Source organism: Caretta caretta, chromosome 10 (genome assembly GCF_965140235.1).
Source record: "Caretta caretta isolate rCarCar2 chromosome 10, rCarCar1.hap1, whole genome shotgun sequence".
In the NCBI taxonomy this organism is placed as follows: domain Eukaryota; kingdom Metazoa; phylum Chordata; order Testudines; family Cheloniidae; genus Caretta; species Caretta caretta.
In genome coordinates, this window is record NC_134215.1 from 70,864,468 (window position 1) to 70,878,271 (window position 13,804).

A 13,804-nucleotide genomic window follows, 5' to 3' on the forward strand; every position below is an offset into this window, starting at 1 on the left:
TCATGACTCTTTTGCTTTATGCCTAGGCTCTGGGTCTAATATTTCTGGAGGGCTAGAAATAGGATTGACTCAGGAAGACAGAAGCAGCTGCCCTGATATTGTCCTCCTGGCCTCTTCTGCCCCACCTACTTTGGGAACTGGGTCCGGGTAAAGCAGGACCAGAAAAGCCTGGATTTCAGACCCTTCCCTGGTTTTTATTGCCATTTTGTCTCAGTTTAATGATAAGTTTCCCAGTCCCCCTTCCAGACACCAGGCCCATGCATTGGTTTCAGTGAGTCCTCACCACGTCTAGGGAGGTTGTGGAATCTCCATCATTGGGGATTTTTAAGAGCAGGTTGGACAAACACCTGTCAGGGATGGTCTAGATAATACTTAGTCCTGCCTTGAGTGCCAGGAACTGGACTAGATGACCTCTTGAGGTCCCTTCCAGTCCTATGATTCTATGTCGGGTTTCCTTCAGTCTCTGGGAGGTGCAGCCGCAGAACAAGCTGGGAGAATGTGCTGCTCCTGACAGAGAGGGGCTGAGAGCGCTAACTGGGGAAAGGGATCGTGCAGGCCAGTGCTGGGCACAGCAATGCTAATGGAGTGAGGCCCCTCAGCCCTGCCATGCAGCATCCCTGAGCTTCTCACACACACAGCTCTGCTGCTGCGCCTTCGGCCCGACCTGCAGCTCCTACTGCTGTGCCCGATGCATCCCGATTCTCCCCTGCTAGTCCCTTCCTGGGCTGTCACAGCTCTCCCAATGCACCTCCGTCCTGCCCGCCGCCCGCCTGTCAATCCACTGCTCAGCTGGTAAGTATTCCCTCTTCTACCTATTGAATGAAGGGGCCAGGGATAATGCAGAGCCCCTCAAGACTTCTGGCTCTTGCTCAGCAAGGAAACCAAGCCCCTGCCATATGAGAGCAAGATGTGAGCTCAGGAGACAGGTCGTCATTAGCAGCACCCCGTCTTCCCCTGTAGTCCTGCTTTCTGTTTGCACTCCCTCGTGCGCTCTTCCCCCTCCTTCCTTGCAAACTGCTGCTCTGATGGAGGCTGAAAGTGTCTCGTCTTTGACGGAGTGATGGGCAAGCGATGCCTTTGGGGAGATCAGCTCGTGTTGGAAACCATCCAGCGCCCCCAACCCACACAAGGGGTTTTCACGGGCTGTGGGATTGTTGTCTCTCAGCCCTAGCTGCTTCCATTGGTGCCTCTGCCCCTTTGGGAAGGGGTGCCCCCATCCTGCTCCCCGGCCCCACTGGGGAGCCGGCACTTGCCCAAGCAGGATAGGACATGGCAGAGGAAGGAACTCATGTGCCAAGCCCCCAGTTTGGGGAGCCCTGAGAGTAATGCAGCTCGCCGAGCTCTAGAGTGGTGGGTGGCAAACACAGAGGCTGTTTGTGTTTTCTCTTCTCCTCCTCTCACCTCCTAAACACCTTTCAAGTGGGCTGTGAGCACAGTCACTGCCCGCCGGGGAGCCACTCTTCCCAGCACCCTCCGGCTGGGTCTGTGCTGGGAGAGGAGCCATCGGCTAGCAGAGTGTGGCAGCTGCTGGGGGACAGCAGCTGATTAGTTGTGATTACAGGGTTCAAGGAGGAGGCAGCGAGAGGAGCAATTAAAATCCAGGGATGCTTCTCTTCACTATTATGCCAAAGCAGAGAAACCAGCTAGCTGGTGAGTTGAGAGATGGCTGGGGCCCGGAGTGAACAAGGTCCAGAGGGGCGAGAGCAGGAGAGGTTCAGTGTGATGGGCCTGGCAGGTTAGGGGTGAATAACCCCCTTGGGTGCCATTGATACCCTCTGTGCTCAAGGCTGGCACTATCCAGCTGATTAATATGCCTGCATGGTGAGGAGGTCACTTTGCAATGCAGGGTATACAGAGCTGGTGGATGTGGGAGGGGGTTCAAAAGCTGGGAGCACCGGGGCAGAGTCCTCAGGGCTGCAGCAGGGACCCCAGCTGAGAAGGAGAGAGAGGTGACAGCACCAGGGAGCAAAGAAAGGGGAAATGAGCTCGGCTTTTTCTAGACACTTTTTCTTCCACTATCCCCGTTCCCTGCTCCCCTCAATACGGCTGTCGCCTGCTAACCCAGTACAGCAGGCTGGTACCCCACCCCCCCAGGCTCTACCAGTGTTCCTGAATCCGGATTTCCAGCACCCTCTGCTAGTCCAGTGCTGGCCCCACACAGCTCTGCCAGTGCTCCTCGGTCCTGTCCTGCATCCCCCTGATATTCCAGTCCTGAATTAACCCCATGCCCCTCAAGCCTGACCTGCCATCCCCCTTTTATTCCAGTCCTTCCCTTCCAGCCTGACACAGCTCTGCCCCTCAGTCCCAGCCAGTGCTGCAGAGCTGCCTCCAGATTCCCTGCTCCTTTCAAAGGGCTCCATTACCCACATCGTGCTCATGTGTATTCTCACCCCTTCGTTTTCCTTGTGTGTCTCACCCCTGGCCAAGAAGCTATTGTGTGCTGGGTAAACTCCGGCCCAAACATCTCCGTCACAGCTGTATGCACTTGTTTGAATTCAAGGCCCCCTTCCCTGTCTTACAAACCGTTCTTTATTTTGGAAGCCTTGCCTGGTTTCTCCCCTGCAGAGAGTTCAGGGCACCAGATCCCCTGCAACCCAACCTTCAAGGGGGGATGAGCTGGGACTGGGAAAACATCCTGGCTCAGATGTTTCCTTTACACCCTGTGACCAGCAGGTGGCGCTGCATTCATCCCCAGCTCTCTCGTGCGGGGCTCCTTACATCCCTGTTCTGCTGGGCTGCTACATGAGACTCCCTGGTTCGGATTCTCTAGAGGGGACAATTGTGCCTATTTCTTAGCAACTCATTTATCAGTTTCTCACTGGGTGCCTCGGAAATGCTCTCCTGGTGGCTGGCGATGAGATGGAGCTCTCTTTTTCTCCCCATGTGTCTTGGTGCAGCGACAAAGGGTCCCAGTGGCCCCTGGGTTACATGGACGTGGCAGGAAGGTGTTGGATTTGACCTGCTGATGGCAGGAGGAGCGGGGTCCTACAATGTAATCATACTGTGATCCTTTACTTGGCCTTCGCTGAAATCAACCCTGTCCACTCCCAGCCAACACACACACACATCCCTGTGGCATCTGCGGGAACCAGAATCAAGCCAGCTCAGAGGCAGACGCTGGTGGGAGAGACAGTGGCAGGTAGGGCGGGCGCAAGCGGACTACCACTCGCTCACAAACCCTCAGGCGAGCATAAGCCAGGTAACCCCATCCAGCTTTCCCTGGGCGAGGTGCCTTTCAAACAAACTCCACCCAAAGGGGTGACTGACCCAAGACACCGGACAGCCTAAGGGGTGTGGGACAGAAAACAGCTGGGGAAGACAGTGTTTGGAGGCTAAACAAGCTTAAGGCCAACAGAGGAGGGGACTCAGAGGCCTCGAGCAAGGGGATGTTTGGAGCAGAGATTTTCCATAAGCGGGGCAGCTGATGCGGCAGAGAAACGCAGTTCCAACCAGATGGCAGGAGCTGCAGAGGAGAAGGTTCTTGAGAGACGGGACAGAGAGGAGGCCAGTGCTGGACAAGCAGAGGGAGCAGAGCAGAGAGCAATGAGGGCTGGGCACCTGGATGGGGAAGTCCACTGAGAAATTTGAAACGGAGGGTAATGAGCGTATGCAGGTGAACGAGGGCACCTCACAGCGCGCTAAACTCCTGGTGATGCTTAGTACCCACTACTGGTTATTGCTAGTAAGGTCAACCCTCTAAGGTTTCCGTCTGCCCATGGCTTGGTGCAGGTCACATTCCGAGAGGGAGAAGTACAGGAGCAGAAGGAACAGAAAGCCTAGTAGATCTCACCCATCCACAGGGCAGTGGACATGACTAAGAATCAGGCTTTGGTCATCACTCTCAGAACCTACCTCGCTGCAATTACCAGCAGCTCCAGGAAATCTGCTGAGACCCTCCTGTCCTCCTGAAAACCTGCCTGTGCCTCTGCTGAGTTACTGATTTACTTAGTGCTTTCGTATATGAAATCTGAAGGTGAACAAGGAAGTTGCAGTGTGTGTATAAGGGTCTGTGATCTCTGGTTTGAAGCCAGGAGTTATGCAAGCTTCTCCCATGTACAACCGGGCCGATGCTCCTGAATCCAGACCTGCAGCACCCGTTGCTCTTCCAGTTCTGCTACCTGCATCTTTGCCAATGCATCTCAATCCTGGCCCACAGCCACCCCTAATACTCCAGTCCTGGCTCTCCATCCAGCTCTGCTGATGACCCTCGATCCAAACATGCAGAACACCCTGCCTTGCCAGTCCTGGGCTCTCCGTGCATAACTTGGCCAGTGCCTCTCAGCTCTGATCTCCAGCTCTGCAGCTTTTCCAGGCTTGGACCTCTCCTTAGAAACCTGCCAGGCATCCCAGTGGCTTTGTGATTAGAACAAATGTCCACCGAAGACATGAGACCCAAAAAATCTATTAGACTGGCCGCCTGCCCTGGCCCTGGGGTTGAATCGAAGTTCTGGGAGGCGAAAGGCCAGGACATCAGACCACTGCAGCAAGTAGCCTCCAGTGCTTCTTTCTGTCCCTTTTGCTCATAAGAAGCAATGCAAACAACTCCACAAGAATCAGAGAAACAGGCCCCACAGCATATGGCAACCTCATTTGTATGCAGGCCGACAGGCCCAGGGCAGCCAGGAAGCCCATTACCTCCATGCATGGTTTTAACACAGTCATGTATGACGGTCTCGGGGGAGGAGAATGAGCCAAACACAATAACATCACCATAAAATGCTGCGGCTCCCCATGCAGAGAGGTCAGTGTGCAGGCCCCGGGGGGAGACACTCACATCAGAGAGGGGCTCACTAGAACAGTGTTTAAGCCACTAACGGATGGCAGCTAAAGCAATAAACAAGTGGAGGGAGAGATCATGGCAGCAGGTTGGGAGGGGAGAGTGCCAGATTTCTCCAGCTCTGTGAGGGTCTCATGGATGCAGTGGGTGTGGGGTAGATGAGGAGAACAAAAGTGCCATCCCTAACTCATCCTTTCTCCCACCCAACTGCTTCTCCATGGCTAATCGGCCATGATCCCAGCTCGCCTCCTGGGACCGTGTTTCGTGATGAAGTCGCTGGTATCTTTGTGTGCTCTTGTCCTCTACTGGATAGAGTGAGAACTGTTCCGTGGCATGTCATAGCCCTCCACAGGGGCTGGTGATAATCTCTAATAGCTAATAGCTATTAGCTAATAGCTAATCTCTGTAGCGCTGGTGATAGCTTGTGTTTTAGGAGCAGCAGTTCTATCCCTGCTACTGTTGGAAGGTTCCAATGGGCATCATAGTAACAGCTGTGCCAGACATAAGCGGCTGTGCCAGACATAAGCATCTGACCCTTTTGCCAAAGCATTGCGGGACCTTTCCTTGGAGTGAGGGTATTGCAGCTGGAGAGTGGGGGATTTACTGTTCTCAGTAAGTTCCCCTTGTTCTGGAGGAGGCTAACTCTCTGTGATGTGCACTTGTAGGAGCTACCCTTTAACATAAAGCAACCTGTGCAACAATAAATATCCTCTCAGATGCACTTCCCACTCTGGACTCCAGCAAAGCAGAGCACTTCCCTTCTTCACCTTGAGGTAGCTGGAGAAAGTCCACGAGCTGAACAGCCTGCAGCAGTGGCATCATGCAGCCAATATTTCAACCCTTTCTAGACCTTCCATGGTGCCATCCTTCCTTAAGTCCTTGGTAGGGAGTCCAAACAACTAGTGTTGGATTCCAAATAGGAAGCAGCTAGCAATCTACCAGGGGAACAGCTTCACCATGCGCACCAAGTTCGTGCATCACAGCCACGTGGAGATGCAGGCCTGTAGGAGAGCAGAAACATCAAAAACAAAACCAAGGAGGATTCTACGTGGAGAAATTCAGAATGCTGCCGGCAGTGCTGACACCCCATCCCGACAGTGACCAGAGAAAGGACAGGAAGCCGCAAGGACAGGTGGGACAGCCACCTTGCAGGCAAACAGGTCCCTACAGAGGGAACTGTTCTGAGACCAAGGAATGGCTGTGAGATCACAAAGCCAACGAGGGGCAGAGCTTGTAGCTACTGATGGATATCCAATAAGCAGCTCCCATTTTAACTAGAATGTCACTTAACTCAGAGCAGATCTAGATGATACAGTGCACCAGATGGTAGCACCTTGCCCATCTTACATTTTCCACCATGGTTCCTGCTGGTGGAGCTGCTCCAGAACTAGTGTATGTCTCATGTAGACAGCGCTAGTGAATTAGCAGAACCCCATTTACCTCCCAAGCCAAATCAGCACCTGCTACCAAGGCGGGGTGCTTCAAGCAAACACAGCTCGCCCGCGACAACCAGACATGAAATTCCCCTTGAAAAGGAATGGTTTCAATGAAGGGAAATAACGTTTAGCAAAGTCCAAGGCCCTGCTGGCAATTCATTATTTTATCAGCCTTGCAATATTTGAGGTTTCTCTTCAAGCCCCAGCTGCTAGGATCAAGGCCTGAGAATCTCAGCATCCATCCAAAGAAAAACGGGGTTCTAGTTCTCACAATGGCAGAGAAACATTTGAAAACATGATGCAAGCTCAACCCTAAAGGCTCGAGGTCCAGATCCCCAAAGGGACGTAAGCGCCCACTGAAATCAGTGAGAGTTAAATACCTTTGAGGAGTGGGGCCCAAAAGGCAAAGAAGAACCCTACCATTATTATTTTAAATCTAATGCTTTTTAAGCCAATCTCCTGATGACTGGGGGCCTGACTCCTGATTTTTGAATGCTTGGCTTGGTGATACTGGTCCCTCCCCAGGCCTCCTCTACCATACAGCAGGTGCTGTTGGACTGTGCAGTGGAGACATAGTGAGGGACAACCATCCTGGAAAAGGTGAATTGAATGCTCCACCCTGACAAAGGCCCAGCAGAATCCACTCAAATCCCAATGAAATCTGCACTAAGGACCCTCACACAAAGGTCTTCGGGGAAGTGATTCTTCCGCTCTACTCCGCGCTGATTAGGCCTCAGCCGGAGCATTGTGTCCAGTTCCGGGCGCCGCATTTCAGGAAAGATGTGGACAAACTGGAGAACGTCTAGAGAGGGGCAACAAAAATGATTCAAGGTCTAGAAAACATGACCTATGCGTGAAGTTTGGAAAAATCGGGTTTGTTTAGTCTGGAGAAGAGAAGACTGAGGGGGACATGATCACAGTTTTCAAGTACATAAAAGGTTGTTACAAGGAGGAGGGAAAAAATTGTTCTCCTTAACCTCTAAGGATAGGACAAGAAGCAATGGGCTTAAATTTCAGCAAGGGCAGTTTAGTTTGAATATCAGGAAAAACTTCCTATGTCAGGGTGGTTAAGCATTGGAATAAATTGCCCAGGGAGATTGTGAAATCAATATCATTGGAGATTTTTAAGAGCAAGTTAGACAAACACCTGTCAGGGATGGTGTAGATAATATTTAGTCCTGCCATCTGTTCAGGGGACTGGACTAGTTGATCTTTCGAGGTCCCTTCCAGTCCTATGATTCTTTGATTCCTGAATAGCTTTTTCCACCTTTCAGCTTCAGACCATCCTCTGCTAGGGAGACCAGCTTTTGCTAGTCCATTTGGGAATTTACTCACAAGAAGATTCTTCAGGCTTCCAGGGCATGGTGACTAGCGGAGGGTTAGAAAGTTCCAGTTGGCAATGATCACCTGTAAATTTCCTCTCTCGGCTCATAGATTGCCCCAAAAGGAATGCCAGGCAGCCATGGGCAGCAGGCTCAAATTTGGATTTACTTCTGTTGTGCAGCCCAAACAGCTGCTGAGGGTGTCAGTTATAGAGACGTGATGATACTGTCACATTATTTATCATTTTTATTTCATTGCTTTCCAACGTTTGTAATACCCCAGAGCTCAGGAGCTTAAATAACAGCTCTCCCCATATCTCCAGTTGGAAAATATTCATTCTTTTCCCTCTGAGTTCCTAATAACCATGATTTTAACCTGGTTTCTTTTATTTTTCTCTCTTTGTACTTGGGGATCGTCAGTGGCAGATCTGAGAAGACATGGGTATTTGCTACATGCAGCAGAGGGAGCATATGAACACAAAACATTGTTTTTCTCCAGGTCCTACAGAAACATCAGCTGTCCTGTTTTTAATTTTGTAGTCACTTCTTTGATTGAGTTTAAAAAAATATATTTATCATTATGAGAGAATTTCTCACCTGGTTAAAGTGGGTCAGATTTGGGGTTAGAATATCACTTCAAGCATGATGTTGGGAATGGATCCAAGTACTCAGTTGGTACTGGGTGACTATTTCATAATAAATTTTTCCTTTTCTTCCCTTTGCAAATTGTTGATGGAGAGACCCTGGGTTTCTCAAATGTATTCTGTTTGGAATCACTTTCCATTTCCCGTTTGGATGAGCATAACTCACATTGGATTTGTGGTGTGGACGCTCGTGGCTGCGAGTTCAGTGCGCCTTTGTGGAGAACTCTCTAGAATATTTGCCATTTCTCCTGGCCAGGCAGTCTTTCCAGTAACCTCACTGGCTGCATATTTGTGGGGAGCAAACCTGGCATGGGTGCAGACCACTCGAAGGGAATTTATTTAAACACTGAGGTGAATCTCAGCTGTATTTGTCTGATTCTAACCCCAATTACTGCAGAGCCCTGATTTGCCTTTCGTTTAACGTTTCCTTTTCTTTCGTGTGAATTTTCAAAACCCAGTGGCAAAATCCGTCCACTGTTGGCTCTTCCTGGCTCATGGACTCTGTTACTGGGCTGAGCTCATGTCTTCGCCAGTCTCTGAGCCAAAAGCTTGTTCGCAGTCCTCTGTTACCAGTCGGTTTAAAATAGATGAGGTAAAAGGAGAACTTCTTCCCTTGACACCTCCAGGCATGGTGCATGCAGAGGTGGTCGGCTTACTAGTGTGCGTGGGGAGGCTCTGAAAGGGTCCCAAAGGGGCTGAGTGGAACCAGTCCCCTCTCAGAGTGAGGATCTGAGAGACTCCACTCTCCCCAAGAGAGAGAGGGAGGGTAAATGCCACGAGCAAAACCAGGTCTGTCAGCCCCTCTCTGCATATGTCTCCTAGCAAGAGATCTTTTCTGTGATGCAGTGGTGCGGAAAGTGAGAAGGTGGCTCCTGGGCAGTGCTTGGCACTTTCCACATGGCTGCAGCAATTGGTATTTCAACTTAAATTCAAAGTCAGAGAGATTTCTGCTCTCCAGCCCTCTCCCACCTCAGCTCACCCGCTTCCCTCCTCTCAGGCCCCTTTGCCACATCCCCTTCTCTTTGATCCTCTCCTCAGGGTTCATTGCCGTCTCACTGCAGATCATCACACTGACACACAGGTTCTGTGCATGCCCTGGTACGCTGGGGTCCTCCACTGCACAGGGGAGCTCAGGTGCTCCAGGGCGGCCCAGGGTGGCCAGGAGGGGGCCTCTGTGGGTCTGGGTGCTCTGTGGACATCTGATCCAGCCTATCTCGGGAGATCATTGCTCCACGGAAAGACCTCAGAACAGACTGTGTTTAACAGCATCTTTTGGAAACGCTTTTGGGGAGAGGCTGCCACAGAAAACAAGGGGGGATTGGAAGCTAATTATCTAAACAATTACCTGGCCCCACTGAAAGGTAGCACCAAGCATGGGTGAGCTTATTCTGACTCTGCCCCTCTGTGGCAGGGCAGCATTGTTATCCCTGCTTTGAGAAAGTGAAGCTGAGGCGCAGAGAGGGGAGGTGACCTGCCCAAGGAGAGCTGGGAACAGAACCCAGGTGGCCTGACTCTCAAGGCCCTAGTCACTGCCTCTCTCAACATCCTCACCCTCCCGATGAGCAGGCAAACCAAGAAAGGTGCTAGATGTTAACACTTCTGAGGTATTCCCCGGGGCCGGTTGATCTCAAAGGCTCTGGGAGGGGAAAAAGTAAACTTAGCTATCAGCGGGGAGTGGGGGACATAAAAATGTGTGCATGTGAGGAGCTGAAAGCGAAATGCTGTCCTCTGCCATCCCGGTATTGTTCCTAGGTGGGAGATGTGCAGAGCCAGCAAGTGGAAAACTTCATCCTTTGATCTATTAGCAGCATGAGCAGGAATATCACTGAGAGAGAATCAGCAAAGAAGGTGAGCCCTGCAGCACTGTGAAGCGGTCATCTGTCTGTCTGACTATCTAGGGGTTTTCCATCGCATCCATCGCCTTAGTATGTCTGAGCTGCACAGATATGTTAGATGAGCGTAGCATGGGTTTTGGAAAGACTTTGTGAAGTCTTCTGCTCTCCTCCTTTTCCTGCTTGTAGGAGGCACTGCTTGGGGAAAAGTTTTTATGAGTGGAAATGCTTTGTCCAAGAGCAAGCTTTGCATTTTGCCCTGAAGTTAGGCAGATCCTGGAGCAGCCTAATCTCCTCAGGAAGTTCATTTCCCAGCCAAACCTCCTTGACCGATAACATTTCGCCTCCATCTCTCACACACTTGGCCCAAGGCTTTGTCAGCGGCATTGCCCCCGCGGAGCACAGCTGTCTTAGTGGGTCAGAGATGGAGATGCAGTAGCTAATGTAGCTGGATCCTGAGCTGTTGACGGCTTTGAGTCTCAAGAGCACCGCCTTGAACCGGCAATGGCTGGGAGCTAGCGGAGGGTGTGAAGCGATGGAGTGTTGTGCTCCCGGAGACACGACCCACTTTGGAGATGGGTTCAGGGGTTGCTGCTTTCTACACAAGCTGCTGCCTCTGTGTTGCTTCCAACAGCAGCCCCACACAGTGTTTTACAGCAACCCAGTCTGAAGGTGCTGAACGTGTGAATCCCTGAAGCCAGATCCTCCTTCATGAGGAAAGGGCAATGTTTTCTCACTAGCTGGATGTGGGAAGAGGCATTTTCCAGCCGTGATGCTGCCTAATCATTTAGTCTTGGTGATAAGTCTAACCAGACTTGGAAGCTTTGCCCTGCATGGGTGAACAGAAGCACGGGGGTGGAGGTGAATGTCTTTGATGGGAGTTCTTGAAAATGTTTCCCTCTTGAGCAGTCTGAGCATTGAGATGTGAACATAAGAACGGCCACACTGGGTCAGACCAAAGGTCCATCTAGCCCAGTGTCCTGTCTTCCGACAGTGGCCAAGGCCAGGTGCCCCAGAGGGAATGAACAGAACAGGTCATCACCAAGTGATCCATCCCATTACCCATTCCTAGCTTCTGGCAAACAGACGCTAGGGACACCTTCCCTGCCCATACTGGCTAATAGCCATTGATGGATCTATCCTCCATGAACTTATCTAGTTCTTTTTTGAACCCTGCTGTAGACCTGACCTTCACAACATCCTTTGGCAAGGTGTTCCACAGGTTGACTGTGCGTTGTGTGAAAAAATACTTCCTTTTGTTTGTTTTAAACCTGCTGCCTGTTAATTTTATTTGGTGCCCCCCTAGTTCTTGTGTTATGAGAAGGAGTAAATAACACTTTCTTATTTACTTTGTCCACACTAGTCATGATTTTATAGACCTCTATCATATCCCCCCTTAGTCATCTTTTTTCCAAGTGTCTGTCTGTTACCACAAGGAGATGGGTTTTGAACACCACCCAGGACTGTCTTTGTGCTCTGCCCTGGTCTGAGGCTGCACTGTGAACCTTCTCAGATGCTGGCGTAGGTCATATGCCGTTGGTTCTGAGCTGTCATTGCTTCCTGTGTGATTCAGTCTAGGAGTGGAGAACTGGAGATGGCTCTGAGGTTGGAGTGGCTTTCTGCATCCAGGGCTGCCTTTCGGAGGATCGGGAAGGCTAATGTGCATTTCAGTAAGGTTGCCAGGTTGCGTATTTGAAAGAGGCACCAATTGTTAGCAGTGGGCATGGTTTGCTGCTTCCACCAGCCAGGTGACCCTCTCAGAGACCCAATATGCCAGCTCTGTCAGAAGCAATAATCTAGTGGCCATTTTGCCAAGGAGCTGGAACTCTCTGAGTTGTTCCCCTGGAGACAGGGCCTCCTGTGTGCTACCAAGCCCATCCTACATCCCAAGAGCCAGATCTGTAGAACAATTGGAAAGCCCTGAATTTATAAGGGGCATGGCGAGCTTGAGTCATAATGTAGAATCTTGCCCAGATGACACTGCTGTGTGGATTAGAGTTCATAATGGAATTATTTCCTCCCCCACAACAATATCCAGGATGGTGGCCACGAGCCCAACCCCACCGGGAACCGAGCACTGCCCCTGAGCAGAGCTTCCTTCCAGGGAGGGAAACAACATCTTATTTGATTAGCAGATAAGCTTGTGATTGTAACTCACCCATTGATAGTGAGCTACAGGTTCATTCTTCCCTAGAGTCTGTTTGTTGTGGGGGTGGACGGGGCTTGGTCACACACCCGTACTGAGCACACACATCCTACCTGACTTTTATACCCCCTCACAAACCCACACTACATTTATCCCCCATTGCGTGTGCATGTTGCTTCAGCCCTTAAACACTCCTCCAATGCATCTTCACACACCTTCACCCCTGCAACACCCACTCATACGCACCCTTTTAATCCTTACACCCCCCCATGCATCTTCACCCCCTATAGCGCCCCTTTCCCCATGAAGACAGGCGCACATCCCAGACCCTCCTCCACTCACTGACCTCGCACACTCTCCCTGTAAGGTCTAAAATAAACTCCATCTGGAACATGTTCAAAGGCTAATGTGCATCCTCTCTTAATTATTGATTTGTTTATTACAGACACTTTGGCAGGACACTCACTGCAGCTTGTATGCCAAACTCTTGCCTCCGGTTCCCCTCTATGTGCACAAGGGACCGAGGGGAGGTTTAGCTGCGGGTGAGGAGGGGGAGACACAGGACAGTCACAGATTGTTGGCCTGTCCCCAGTCATGCCTCTCTGTCCCCACTAGAGCACTGGTGAGCTTCTGTGGTGCAAAAATTAATCATCATTAAACAAGTATGGTGTGAATTCCTCATGGTTTCCTGCAGAAACAACAGCAGCTCCCCTGTTGTCTCCCATCAGCTCCCCTGCCACATGTTGAATGGAAGGAGCCCCCTGGGTTTTGGGGCTCCTCCTGTAAGTAACACAGTATCACCTCTCACTGTGTAAAGCAGAGTCTCCGGGAGCTGGCATGGTAGCTCAAAACACAATTATGCCATTGAGTACCGAGGCTGCTGTCATCTCTGTGCACGGAGAGATTAGTTCCTACACATTAGTGTGATGGTTAATGACTTTGCAAAGCCACTATTGAGAAACAGTGGCGGTGGTATCTTGAGATGTGCGCGCACACACACAGCCCTGCCTCTACCAGGGGCTGTTATTAGCTCGTCACTTTCCACTCCAAGAGCTCAGACTTTCAGATAGTACAGGGGAGGCATCAAAATAGGAAAATAGAGACTCAATCAGCCACCGGGGGATTCTTCATTCAGTATGTTTTCTCCAGCCCTGGATGATGTAGCTGTTTCTTCCCAGGCTCCCAGGAACTGCCATACAAGATCAGACCAATAGTTCATCCAGTCTGGTGCCCTATCTCCCACTCGGGACTAGATAACTGTCCCTTTTGGTTTGGCTAATTCGAGCTGGGTGTGTTGTACAACATGAGCCAAAGAGGGTGGTGTGGCTCTCTTCGTTGCAGCTAGTCTGAAAGGAAGGAGGCTGCCCACCCTGACACTGGATTGAATACAGTGTCTCTGTCTCGTGTACAAGCCCTGGGTTGGGGTTCAGATGGGAACAGCACATGTGTATTGCTTCTCCTGTTGCACAGCGGCGTCCCGCTGGGAGCTGTGGAGGTTCCTCACCAACACTGGAGTCCTTGTGTTTGGTGACTTCAACATTCGTGTGGATGAGGGAGCTTTGGAAACAGCCCACGATCTCCTGGCTGCCAGAATGACCATGGGGTTGTGCCATGTGCTGGCTCAACTCAGATAGCTGGGCACACTCT